Raw genomic sequence first — 14,798 nt, forward strand, 5'->3', positions numbered from 1 at the left:
TCGTTGAACTTGAACTGTATACATTTGCATGGATTTACATATGATCAACCTTGAACTTGATGTTGATGTTGACCGCTACATAAATGCATAAATTGATCCAGGCGAGCATCCTACACTACTAATGTCTAAGTCATATTTCCGTTTCTTAAGTTGACGAAGCTGTAAAAACGTGTAATTGTGCGGTTTCATTATATTTCAATGTGAAGTCTTGAACATAAACTGTTATTAATATTGGATGCCTTAAGCAAATCATAATCAGAAAGTCCACCCGTTATGTACAAAAGTGTTTGAGTAACAGTTTTCTTATTTAGTACAGTCCATCTCTCTCTCTCTGTCTCTTTCTCTCTCTTCTCTCTCTCTCTCTCCCTCCCTCTCTCCTCTCTCTCTTCTTTAGTTATAACTTGTATCAAACCTATATTTCTTTCAATACACAGATATCTATTTACCGGCATGAGGCAAAAAACTGTTTCGCCCATTCGACAAAAAAACATTTTTTTAATTTTACTCCATGGTATTTCTTCTTATCATATGCGTACCCTTAAAATGTATGAAGGATATGCTGGTGGAACTGCGATTGAAAATGAATAATTCTATCCCTGTAGTCTATTGAATCGGTGGTCCATTTAATGTATTACCATAATGAGAGGGTTTGCGTACAGGCAGCGGCGGAGGTACAGGTGAGATACCGGCTCTACATGAGGATCGCGCCCGCATTCCACTGGTTCTGTCACCTGCCTGTCACTGTCAACCACTCCGGTCTTCGCTTCGTACCACGTTTATGAAAGGCTCAGGTTGAATTGCACTTTTGGGGCTGAATCTGACGTCTGTTCCTGACGTTTTTGTTGGTTTGGGGACGCTCAGGACGTGGGCGTTACGCACCCCTCTGCACCGTCAGGGTTTGAACCAATCAGACTGGGCCACGGCATGTGATGGAATCCCGCTCCTCCGAGTGTTGAACGTTTGACTTCCGTGCGTAACTCTCCCCTGCTGAGGTATCTCACGGTGGGCACCATACACCTCAAGCCAGGAGATCAGTGGTGAGATTTCGCCACGTCAGAAGACTGCCGGACTTTATTAAGAAGAGTTATGATCAGGATATCGTGTTAGCGTCATCTTTTGTGTGGCGAGCTAACCTCACCGATCGCTGCGGGCTACTTACTTCATTCTCGGCCTCCACAGTGAACGTACGCAGAGGCAAGATAGATTCATCGGCACACGGGGGGAACATCGCCGGCGTAATCAGCACGGAGGCACCGCGGCGCGCGGCATCGCCGTATCGCCGCCTCCAGGCAGGTGGGTCTATCAACCATTTAATCACTTGCCCCAGATTTTGTGGCACGAGCGCGATATTCATTATTTAGGTTAACCGGTGATATCCACGGGCTGTGGGGGTACAGATGGTGGCGAGATTTGTTTGTAAGCGTTTAGCTGAGAGTTGGTGGTGGTGTAGGGAGGGGAGGGGGGTGTTACTGTTACAGTGATTATATCGCTTATGCAAGCGGACAGGATACATGGCCATGACCAATCGTTCCGTTCCATGTTCCACCAACATGGCCGGCCGGGGTTTATGACCAATAAACAACCAGTGGTAATAATTGACGCCAGGCGTTTCCGGTCCTGCGCAGTCCACTGCGTTTTACTGCACCTTAGCTTTCACAGCTGGCGTGAAATAAAAATTCATTAGGTAAGACGGATCGGACGTTCTGCCAGGGAGGCCCCTGTCGGGACACTGAGCTCTCATACCGTCTGAGGATAACACTTCGTCTACATGCCCGGGCCTCAGGTGCTCTCCAAGCAGAGGTTTGGGGTTATTTTTTTAGGCTTTTTTACAGGGGTTTCTTTTTTGCACTGGAATTGTCTGTCACCCAACCCAGTGCAAAAAAGAAATCCCGATAAAAAAAAGCCTAAAGCACGCCAAAAATGACCCCAACCTCTGCTTGGAGAGTAGGCCTCAGGTGCAAACTTGAACGGATTGCTTTTGATTTTTGATACGTCACTGCTTTGAAACCCTTTCTATCTATTCATAAACTAAGGAATTGGTAATTTCTTTAATGTATAGTATAAAAAATATTTGTTAAGTATTGTAAGTAGATAAAGCGTAACTATTCTACGTTATGCTTCCAATACTAAATTTAAAATAACATCCAGTGACCATCTACGATACATAAATATTACGCATTGAAACATAAAAATGACACACATGAACATATAAAGGAAACATTTTTCATGAAAATCACATATATTCCCTTTCAACTTTCTGAAGTTTATAGACCAAAGTCGTCAATCTTGACATAATTTTATTCACGGTTTTACTACAAATGACATATCGAAACAGTGACAAAGAAGTACAGGAAAACTTTACATAATTCACACCTATGCCATAAATTGGCCCTCAGTAAAAAATTGAAATTGAAAAAGTTGGTTGGCTCTGCTGAACTGCATTAAATAATTCATAAGTCAAATTAACCGCAAGCGCGACCTCTGTGGTACAATCTCCACGCTCATTGCCCGTAATGCATTACGGTCCCGGCCGAACGACAGGTATTATCCAAGCTGGGTTTTAGTAGTGTGGGAAAAACGTGTAACGGTTATCTATGCTACGCACACGTCCAGATGTTTTCGCCGATAAAAACGTCAGCTATTGCGTTGCATTGCGTCAACGGCAGGCGCAGGTGCCAATAATGTAAGGATACAAAAAAGGGCCCTCTTGAATCTTCGGTGACTCATCATTATCACAGGTGTTGTCCATATCCGGGTGGGATTGTGTTAAGGTTAAAGTTAAGTACAGTTAGGGGCGGGGGATGGGTGTGACGTGAGAGATATACGTAAAGAGAGCTATAGAGTTAGAGCTCATTATGCAATATTCCTAGTAAAATGATATCTACTTTAACTTTATCAATGGAATACATATATTGTATTTTATCTATTATACTAATAGGCGTACTGGGAACAATATAGTGTTTTGAAGAATAATTCACCACAATGATTATAAGTTTGATATAGGGAAGAAAATCAATTTTCAGTAATTGATATTAATGTGCGTGTATATGCACTGGTATAGGTCAGACATTTCCGAAGATCGCTGTGTTTCGACGCTTGATTCAGAAATCTTATAAAAATGCTACGTGCCAGTATCATGCATGTTGTGGCCGGTACAAAACGTTCGCAACACGACCTAATGCTATGTTGTTACCTATTGAAACGTCTATTCGTGTCTCAGACTGTAAATTAGTATAGACTAGAATCACGACCTTTGTAATATACGTCTCAGTGCTTGTTATGGGATAATAACCAGAAATCCGACGTGAGTTGTCGACTGCGATGTAGAGGAGCGTACATCACGTTTCCGTGCGGCTCGCCTTGCCCCTCATTACCGCCGGCCTCCGTCCGGTACACTTACCGTCACATTTGACCATTTGAAAATTTAAACAGTGTACCGGTAATAACGGCTCTGGTACTGTGTCTACTTCCATCATGTACTGGTTGCCCCTTGCCAAAACACTAGGAGAGTAAGGTAGAATGCAAGCACTAATATTCAATTTCAATTACATTATACTCATGATTCAATAGAGGAAGGTAGGAATGAAATAATAATGACGTAATTTCGTCCATTATCCGTTAATTTGAATGCTCTTATTGGCGCACTATTGGACGGTGCAGTTAACGGTCTATGACAGATGAATGGGGCTGTGTAGCATTTTCATTCACGCCCCGTTTGGCTCATTAAAGGAGAGTTGGGACAGAGACATCTATCACAGGATTTGCTCAGAACGCAAATGAAGACTGGATGTAGCCAACCGTTTGACTTGTTAACGGCCTTTCGTCCCAGATTTGCGCGGAGGACGGGGGAAGGCTTACGCCTACGCTACACACACACACACACATACATGCCGCACGGAAGGATGTACTGTACGACTCATATTCATCGTAGGTCGTCGTGCAATTTTTATGCCGTAGAATTTTCAAGCAGGTTGTGACAGAACCAACAGTCTTTACGTAACAAGACAAATAAATTTTGCAGTACACAACAACAAAATCCAGTGCAAAAAAAGAAACCACGATGAAAAAAAGCATTAAAGACACGTCAAATATAACCCAACACCCAAACCTCTGCTTGGAGAGTACCAATGCATAAGTGCAATGATCAAATAAACATTGTCCGTTTGCAAACAGTGAACCATTGCAGTATCTTAGTCTAGACTACGGGAACTCCCATCTGACTTGATACGAATAAATGCGCCGGTTTAAGAGAGATTTCGAATTGATGCACAGTAAATGGACTATTAAGATGTTGGCTGCAATTACCCAAACTGTAGCAACGTTGCGCTCGATATTGAATAAATGGGTTAAAAATTCATGTACGTGTAACTATTGCTTCATGTGGAATCTTGGTTAACACGCCTATTCACACGTACAGTGGGCTCGACCAGTGTCAATGTTAGGGGGAGGGGCTAATTTATACATTCATGGTTACGCTGAAACATTATTGTTGCAATGTTTGTATATCAATTGAGCAATATATTTATCTGCAAGTTGTTGGCCAAGCGATACTTTGACAATAAACCATTATCATTATCATCATCATCCATTATCAATATCATAAAATTTCATGCAAGTACAAAAGGTAAACATTTGGAGCGCACTAGGGCATTTGCCATTAACCGACTACATTGTATAACGCTTTATGACTATCTAATACATTTGTTTACAAAATACTTGTAATCATGAAAAACAAACGTAGAATAATCTAATTAATCTGAGCATACTTTCCATTAGTTTATTTTAGATAAGAATGAGGAAAGGCAACGTAATCTCTATCATAAAGGACCTGATTTGATTAGAAAGCGGCGCGGCGTTTTTGGCAGTTTGCCTGGTGTATCTGTGCAGGTGAGTTATGCGCAGTCACGTAGCGAGGTGGCTACAGAAAGAGGGCGGGGATGTTTTAGAGTCTGAACACCAGATATTGTGTTCGGTCAAAGGTAGAGACAATTCATGAGCCTGATGTCAAATCCTGCATTCTAATAACTCCATATGCGGTTATTAACAAGCATTAATGTTTTGTGATATAGATAATATTTCTGTAAGAAGATACGCCACAATATCCGTTGTTGAAATTGATTTTTTTACATGGATTTGTACAATATCCCGTATCAATATATAGGTATTTGACACATATTCTGAAATCTAAATTAACTACATACGTGTTTCTTGAAATATTTTCTCCAATATCCCATTTGACAACTAAATTTGACATTCTACTCTACTTGCAGTTTCTGGTGGATGTAGACACCATTTCCTGAAAAATCCCGCGGAAGGATATCTCTCCCCAAGAAAAAGGCAATGTCAACTTCACTGCTCTCGAAAACTACTGCGCATTAGCCTTCTAAAACACCATCTGTTTTATATTATCTTTAACCTTGGAACGTCGCGACTGTGAGGACGTGAAACGTACGTCTTGACTTCTGAAGAAGCCTGAAGACATACGACGTCATCTGAAATATGAATCGGATGCTGATTCCCTGCCGACGTCGCTTCCCCAGAGTTGTAATAAATCTAACTTCTCATAAACCTTGGGAAGTTAAACCCAGGAAAGGAAAGCGATGATTGCTTCTCTATACACAGTACCGCTAGGGACATCTCGAAAAATATGCTTCCATTTCATTATCATCAGTTCCAAATACTTCAATGTAGGTTGCAATTACAGCAATTTAGTCAGGATATGAACTTCTTTACTTATTTGGATCTTAAAAAACGGTATCCCAGTGAAAATTGTCTTTATTTCTTAAAGTAGATATCATTTGGATCTTAAAAAAGGGTGTAATCCAATGCAGACTTTTATGTTTTCATTTCGTAAACTATATGTTATATTGTATTATTTCAATCTACCTTATCCAGCAACATATTCATCATTAAAATCTAAATGTTGCCTACCAACTCATATATGCATCCATGCACATATTAAAATACAATTATGCATGACGATATCAATTTCATTACTAGACACCACAGTACGGTCTTTCACATGTAGTCAACGTACGTATGAATTCTTGATACGGTGTAATGTAATTCTGTTGCAGTACTAATCATTACAGGAGCGTGTGCGGTGTTAAGATGTGTGATGCACTGTGAGCTGACTAATATCAGAGCGAGAGGTAAAATGGAGTGTAGGCCTTTGGGGAGACCATCCATTACCCTGTATATTGGCAGCGCAAATAATCTCCAATAGCGTTTCGACTCCAGGGCCCGCTGTAATAAAAGGAATAACAATGAAATGGCGCGTGCAAAGATGGCGGCTCAAAAAGGTCGTGGTTCCGTTATGAACCTGCGATGTGATGCGGTCACGTAAGGTCACAGGGGACGTCTGGGATTGCTTCCACGGCGCATGCGCAAACTTTGATCTAGGTAACGGTTTTTGTTCTCCCATTCATCATTCTTTCAGCCTCTTTCTTTCACTTTTTTGTTGTTTATTTCAGGAATGACTCGCCCATATAAAACATACAGATAAAACTACACATAATAGCAATAGTTAGAAATATGTCTATGTATACAGACGGGCCCAGGTATTGTGTAAGAATCTGTTGCGGAATATTACATCGGATTTGGGAACAGATTTAATGATGTTATTTGAGGAGTTGTACAGATGGGATATAAAAACATAACATTGTTTGCGCCAAAGGTGTCTGTCCTATTGTAACGTTACAAACATTTCACTGGCACTGCAAAATCTGGGCAATGACATTATACTTAATACAACTTTTCTGTCAACATAACGAGTTGGATGAATGTTGAGGACAAAGCAAAATACCCTCCTATAGTACCCTGAAAGTTGTACAAAATCGCTTTGCCAATTCCTACAGGATTGTTTGCAAATGTCTTTCCCCACTGCCCTCTACTCCTGTCCTTTATCTGAGAATGTTTGATATACCCACTGTGGATTGCTTAAGTAGGGTTCAATAGGGAAGTGAGCTTGTACGTTTGACATGCATTACCATTTTCCCGGCCGCTGTTGGGACTACATAAATGTCGGTAAATGTCAGTAATCGCTTTCAATGGACTCTACATTGAACATGGTATTTAGAGGACATGTAACAAAGGAGTTGAGATAATATTTTAGTTTATTGAACTTGAATGTGTGGCTATCATTGGACATTCCTCCACCAAGGATATTTCGACAACTCCAGCCTTTCTATTTATAAAACAAATATTTTAGTTGTGATGTACCTACGTATATTCAGTAACATGTCCAAGGTCAAAGTGAACATGACCCGGAAGTGGTATTGTGGTCATGGGGTCACGAGAACCTGATTACTCAAATAATGCTGCGTAAAGAGTCATGCACTGATATGCATCCTGTATTGATATGTGTCAAGTCGGCGGAAACAGACTGAAACTTGACAGTTTTAAAGGACCCTTTTCAACAAAAAATTACAGATTAAGCTTTTTAAAGACATTTTCAACAAACAAACAAACGTCAAACTAAGCTTTTTAAAGACATTTCTTAACAAAAAATGGCACAAACTATGCTTTTCAAAGACCCTTTTCAACAGAAAATGACACAAACTAAGCTTTTAAAATGGTCATTGACTGACAACTTCTCTTCCTGACCGCAAAAACACTGCCCGTTTTTTTGTCAAGTTCTCTGTATATACGTAATTCTTGCATCGATCCGTCGGATCTGTCAGACATTCAAACCTGCCTTGAGACACACCAGAGAAAATTTCTAAGACTTAAATCACCACTTCCTTCCTACCTAATCCCTTCAGAAGTCTAGGAGTAATTATCTCCCGGCTTGAGAAGGAGTGGAAGTAATCAACTCCATGCAATTATTCTATTAGTATTCATGAGTTGACTCATAGAGTATCATATAGGATCAGAGCCTCGCTCAGTCTTTAGCAGCACCGTTGTGCGAATTTACGGTGTTTAAAAAGGATCCAGGTACTCTCTTTGTTATCTTTCCTAAACATGTGCTCACAGACTGAGCCAGCGAGGCGCTATCATTTACTGTCTTAGCTTCTTTGGTGATTTTTTTTGCGACTTTCCGTGTGATGTGGTAACGTTAGGTTGGTTTTTCTTGGAAAATCAGTTAAGGACTTAGTTGAGGACTCACGCCTACGCTCAAAACGCTAGCTATGCCAGCATGACTATTCACATTCGGAAGTGGGAATTTAAGGGGATTAGAGATGATTGTATAGTCGATACTTGAGGATTATCTTAAAAGATTAGCTCTGAAGATTACAGTCTAATAACGTAGAATTACGTACCATTGTTCAAGCGTGATTGGATTTGAAGGGGGTAGAAAATGTTATGTTTAAGCAATGTCTGGAACATGTCCCATTTCTTAACGTGATTACGTACCACCTATTACCAGCACTATCAGACAGCATTTAGCACACATGTGGAGTGTTAACGTTGTATACAGGAAGCTGAGAAGTATGTAGAAGGCATCTATAGTAATCCTAACGTTTCAGGCACGTACAAACATTGTAAAAGTAGATGAAAAAGACAAAGTTGGGATCAAATTTTGCTGTAAAGGGTACTAAATCTAACACCATACTGAGTCTTTTAGATTACAAACGCGGTGAAGATGGTGCAGTTTTGCGAACTACAAACTTTTCTAACACGTACCCGAGAGTTTCGAGTGCTGTCAGGCATTACCGGGAAGATGGAGAGTACTAAGCAGGCCGTGTTGAAGCATAGGCGCCGGCCTTATCTCGGTTTGCACGCCCCCATCAGGATTCCGTGTAATGGCATCGCCTAGAGCGAGTTCGCGACAACAGAGTTGTTGTCGAGACTTTTGGCACCAGCCAAGTCATAGGCTATGTGATCTCTAGTCATGTACGTGACTTGCATAGCAAAACAGAGTCGGAATGTTTTACACTTGGGACAGTGCTTAAGTATTTTGTAAGAAAACGTCGTAACTGCGTCAAATGTGAAATTTTTATGCTTGTTTCATCCATAAACTTTTGGCACCAGCCAAGTGATAGGCCATGTGATATCCAGTCACATTCGTGACTTACATCCCAAAACAAAGTCAAAATCTTTTACACTTTGGGCAGTACTTTTGTACGAAAATTTATAGCAAAATGAATGTTATAACTTGTTCATGCATATTTCATTCCAAGCCTGCTATCTATAAGAAAATGAGATATTCTTCAATATCTTTCATATAAATCTACAGAGAGGCACTAGCAGCAATGTCCGAAGCAGATGAGATAAATTTAAAAAAGAAAGGTTTAAAAAGTCAGTTGCCGCCCTAAGCTTTATAGCAGCGAAACCTTGCCTTAAGCAAAGGAAAAAGGCAGTACGCAAAATTGTAAAATACAGACAAGGGTAACCAAGGGCAACGAGCAGTTGATGGAGAGGTCTGTCTTACACAGGTTCACGGAGTATAAATCTCGCGAGACAGTGTCGTGACATCATTTCCCCGCTGAACAGAGATTCCTCTTGCTCCAGGCAGCTGTTGCACAAGAAGATTAGAATTCCGCTTCCTCTTTCCCTCTTATATGGCGTGACTGTACATATGGAATTTTCTCTTATGCATGAGACTTTGAACTCTGAGAAAAGTAAAATGAAGACTTTGACACCAAACTTAAAACCCTGGCTCCTTCATCAAAGAACTGTCTCATCGTGATTTATGATACTTGAAAAAAACTCGATGTGGTGAGTTATTGAAGGGTTTTCAAAATGGCGTCCGTTGTCGCAATGACGTATGGGATGTGAACCTGGTATTATTCATTTCGAGCGGCGCTATTGGTGGATTTACCAAAAAATGATCCCTGCCCGACAGAACAGAACTTATCAGAATAGAGCTCACATCTAGGACGACAAGATAATTGATCGATCAGATGTTTTTTTTTTAATTGGGAAAGGGACCGTCATCATAATGAGCCCTAAGCATTTCCAACCTTGTTATCATCATATGTTAAATATATGGAACCGCGTATGTGTAGGAATTACATAGTACTTATTCACTCCATGGATCAGGTGCTTGTTTTACCATCCATAACATGAACCGTGCATTCTTCATTATAGTTTACTACCCTTGTTCTAATTTTACTTAGCACCTCCACGTAAGCGCAGTTAAAGTCATTAGGCTATGCAGGGACCTAATACCTTGTCTTGCAGTTTACGACTTGATGTCTGTCTGCTGGGCTTCTGCTAGATACCGGTTCAGTCAATACAAGGGTAATAACATTACGTCTGCCCAAGTTAACTCCTAGACGTTTCCCCGGTACAATCTAGTACTAGCTTAGCTTTACGATTGACTATATACAACCAAAAGAAACCTTCTCTCTTACACTCTTTGGTAATTTGACATTAGACGCCATAGAAAATCATGCTTGAGGCTACTGGATTCGCAGGCTTGACACCAAGGCCTTACTGACCACGCAGCTATTACTTTGAAGTATCATACCGCAGAGAATGGTCTTCTCTTTGCCTTAACACTACTTTAGACGTGCATTGCTACTGATGAGAAAGATAGACACAGAATTAACATGTGCTTCAGGCTGATACCAGCGGCATTCCACTGACTGATATTCGCCTTTGAAAGAACGTCAGTTTGAAAATATGGGAAAAATCTTGCCCTCCAATCATCTCTCTGGAGCTTACCTGGCAAGATTGAGACCTACACTGACATTTACAGCTTATTTCTCTGTCAATATTTGCCACTTTTCAACAACGTAAAACGTCGATGTGAACAAGGATACATCCACCTTTGACCCCTGAGTCACACAGGTCACTCCACCTGGACCTGATTATTCAAACATGTCTCCTCACATCCAAAACAGTCTGTCGAACTCGGATAGTTTTTTCCTGAACTATTGGGAAAGGTATTTCCCAATTTCTATGCAACAATAGTCTCTAAAAAAACTAGTTTTAGTAGAAACTTCATGGGCTCCATGTATCTAGTTGTGTTTCTGGGCATAGGATGCTTGAATATACAAATATAGGGGTTCCAGAGGCCTAACACTGGCTTAACTGGCCAAGAAATTGATGCTTCCGCCTACCATACCGCTGTACAGGTTATATTTCGGAACTTAACACGGCTTTAGACTTATATCCTCCCTGATGAAAAAAAATAAATTTGAAATAACGTGCCCCTGGGCTGAGACATCAAACAAGCTTACGCCCACGGTCTTCTTAACCTCATAAAAGCAAATCAATAAGCTTCATTTCATCAGAATCATATTTGATGCCAGAAATATTATCAAATTTCGTGGAAAGCCCCGTTATCATGGTAAGCTTGGGTAGATCAGAGCTGAATCAGGCTTCTATAAAAGCGTACAGTATATGAAATTTTACGTACCGATCTGAAACGGGTGTCAGAATCTTTTGAATCAGAGGTGGCAATGGATATAAACATGTAGAAAATACTCTTTCGCTACTGCATAAGGTGCTGTGCCTAGCTGTGCGAAACCCGGCTTTTTTACGGTTTTCGTTGAATGTTTGGTCAACATTGCATGAGAATTTTGCTCGTTGCAGACGATATTTTTCCAACGCAACATTAAAAAACAGACCAGAAATACCCAGAAATACGTGAATACGACATTAAACGAGACGTTTTGCCGAAGTACTATGCGCAATGCATAACTGGTTGGCGATTTTGTATCCCTAATCATCTGGCTAGTACGTCTACATCTGAATCATCACAGATACAGCTCCACACACAGTCATTACCAGTCATGCCGAAATAACTATCATTATGTGGGTAATGAGGGAGGGACTATCTGACCTATGACCTCTCCGCCTGATGACCACCATTGATCGCCATTACCGCCAAAGATAGCGACAGAAGAGTTCGCTTTCCTAATAAAGAATCCAATCAAACAGCTGCAGAAAGCGGTGAGAGGTCAGGTTAGTAATTGCCAAGAGTTCTTGTGGCGGTGAAAGGTTTTTAACATCTCTTGAAATGCTTTTGTCAGTCTCTTATAATGAGACATTATGGCGGGAATTTCAAAATGTTGTGTGTGTATGGGAGGGGGGTGGTAAAGTATGATTTGTTGCGCTAGCTATTCCACACGTATTGATAAACTCTTGATGATAGGAGTTAGTAGGTCAGTGAGGATGATAAGTAGGTGGCCTGTGTTCTGTAGGAAATATTGCTAACGTTATATCAGCCGCTGCAGGGAGTGTAAGAACCGAGGCAATATTTTAAAGGCTAGATATGTAGCATCAATGAGCTGTACTAACAGTGAGAAGCAACAGACGTATAGTGGCTATGTAAAATGTGTATCACGCCATTAGACCAAGAAAATTTCTTCTCTTGCCCCTTCGACTGAAAGAAAATAATCTTCTCAAAACCCAGCTGGGTCATCCCTTTTAAGTCCAATACATGAGTAGATTAATAACGCCATTTCTTTCCAACATCCGGGATACCTGTCAAGGGGTCATGACCCCGGTCATTATTGACCGTTATCAGGTCTCCACCCGGACTCCCATTATTACCCCGGCCTGTAGTTGTGCATGTAGAATTTCCAGTAGGATTATACCGGGTGAGAGCCACACACACTGCCTGGAGCGCCGCCATCCCTCTTGTATGTAGTTATGATGACTGTGGGATCTCCTATCTGAATCCTGCATGAACAACACCGGTCGTAAGACGTGCTCGGTAATTGAATTACATGGGCTGTGGTAACGGCCGTGGCGTAGTCCCCGGATTGAGAACGGGGATTTCATGAGGGGGGGCATTGAACTTGTGAGGCTACCAAACACTTCGGTATTCAGGAGATGAAGAAAAGACTATGAAGAAAATGACTATGTCTATTGTCCGTTCATGCGGTGATGGCGGCTTAAATAAAAGTTGCAAAAAACTCAAGTGTGCCGTCACCATGTACGTATTGTGATGAATGTTGGAATAAAAAGACAGATTTGGGTCATAACTATTCAATAATTATTATAAGTAGAAGACAACACAAAAAATAAGGTAACAAATATACTAAAGATAAAGATAAGAGGAAAGATAGGGAATGGATGGACAAAGAAACATTTAAGTGCCATACGAAGATATAGTGGAAGATATAAAGGGGGAAGAAAAACATGTACATTAAACTGTGGAGACTTAAAAAAGCCGGATATCAGATGGAGTATACTTGGAGCTACTAGTCGTCCACGCAAAGTTAGTTGTTCATCTGTAAATAATGAGGCACCGGTTATTCTCCTAGTCGTAAATTTAAAATAGATGTCCTGATGGCTGATAATTCCTGGCAGTTCTTCCTGTTTCCTTTCTGTACGTCCCTAATATGCTTCTGAACGATCCGGAGGCAGGGAAATTACCTTTGACTTGACCTGTGGTACAGAAGGTTGACGTGTGACCCCGGGGTGGGTAAGACGTTTGTTTTGTCGGATCGATGTTGAGTAGATGCGGGACTTGGAGGCTGCACTGAGCATCACTGATGATGCACAGGGCCAAGAGCATGTTCAGGATAACGATCAATGTGAAAACAAAGCCCACTCTAAGCTTAAGCCCCTGTCACAAACAGCCTAATGTGGCCTCACAAACACTGCCGAACTCCCCCCAAGCATGGTTGGGAGTAGGTCGGGAGCAAGGTCGACAGTGGTTGGCTGGTGTTTGGCGGTCGAGGTCGACCACTGTTCGGCTGCGCCAGCCAAATGTTTCAATATGTAAAAAAAATTCGTGTGTGGACGGAAGGTTTGGCAATGGTTGGCTGGTGGTTGGGAGTAAGTCAGCAATGGTCGTTGCTTGCTCGGGAGTACAATTTGACTCAAATTTAACGGAAATTCGGTTAGAGGCGTATATAGAGGTAGGCATGGCCTACATCTTTTCAGACTGCTCCCAGACTTCAGCCAACCTTGGTTAGTCGGTGGTCGGGGAAGGTGCAGAACGTCACTGAATCCAAACTGCTGTGTTTCCTGTGATATCTCAAATCAGTGCCACTTAAAACTTCAGCGTTCGAAACAGACAGCTACTTACTTTCGTTTACCACGTATCGATTCCCCAGTCTAGTATCACTCCAGTGACCCAGTTCTACTAATTAGTCTGGGCTGTTACTTGTAGTAGTGTAGAGCTCCTTAAGTATACTAAATTGTACGCACTGGTGGTCTTTAAAGTCAGAATTTTATACAGCACTTGTTAGTCCATGGGTCAATGGGGCAATGGCCAACGTAAAAACAAGGGTTCTGATGTGTATATTTATAGTCTGGATACCATTCTCATTAGTACACCTTGGTGTGAACGAATACGTTGAGTTACAATAAAATGATGAAGATGGTGCTCAGGCTTAATGTTTCTTATAATGCATATCACATAATAAGGGCACATTTTTACCATGTCCATTGTTACCATTTTATCATTATGTGTTCACCACACCACGAAGTGGTGTGGTGAAACCATATTGCTTTTTCTGGTGTTTCTTCTTCTCCTCCTTCTTCTTCTCCTGCCATTTTTTAAATGGATTCAGCTTCTTCATTTTAGGGCCTAAGGTCCTGAAATTTGGTATGGAGGTACAGTGGGCAAATACCCCTAGGCGTTTTTTAAATTTTTGTGATACAGGCTTTTAGAATGGTTTTATTTGAGTTTTTTGGCTGTGTTATAGCAAATGTATTACTGTGTTAGTGTGTCATGTTTACCACGTTTGGGTATGAGTCATCACAATGGAATGCAGGGCATCAACCAATAGGCATGCAGCTTTCCTCTATTCTTCTTGCTGATTGGCTGTTGGGATTTAACTTGATTAACACCTGCACAGAGCATTTCTTGCTGATTGGCTGTTGGGATTTAACTTGATTAACACCTGCACAGAGTATTTCCATACAGACAGTATGTCTGTATTCAAGTG

General features: G+C 41.1%; 1 protein-coding gene across 2 annotated transcripts in view; it reads left to right on the top strand.

Moving 5' to 3' along the window:
- Positions 1-693: 693 nt before the first annotated feature.
- The window catches only part of LOC109465317, a 78,733-nt gene continuing 64,628 nt past the window's right edge, over positions 694-14,798 (top strand). For both annotated transcript variants that reach the window (XM_019762524.1, XM_019762525.1), the window contains exon 1: positions 694-1,293. The gene's annotated coding sequence lies outside the window, so the exon portion shown is untranslated. The remainder of the gene's footprint in view (positions 1,294-14,798) is intronic.

This window comes from Branchiostoma belcheri, unplaced genomic scaffold (genome assembly GCF_001625305.1).
Source record: "Branchiostoma belcheri isolate BF01 breed outbred unplaced genomic scaffold, Haploidv18h27 scaffold15, whole genome shotgun sequence".
NCBI classification, from domain to species: Eukaryota; Metazoa; Chordata; class Leptocardii; order Amphioxiformes; family Branchiostomatidae; genus Branchiostoma; species Branchiostoma belcheri.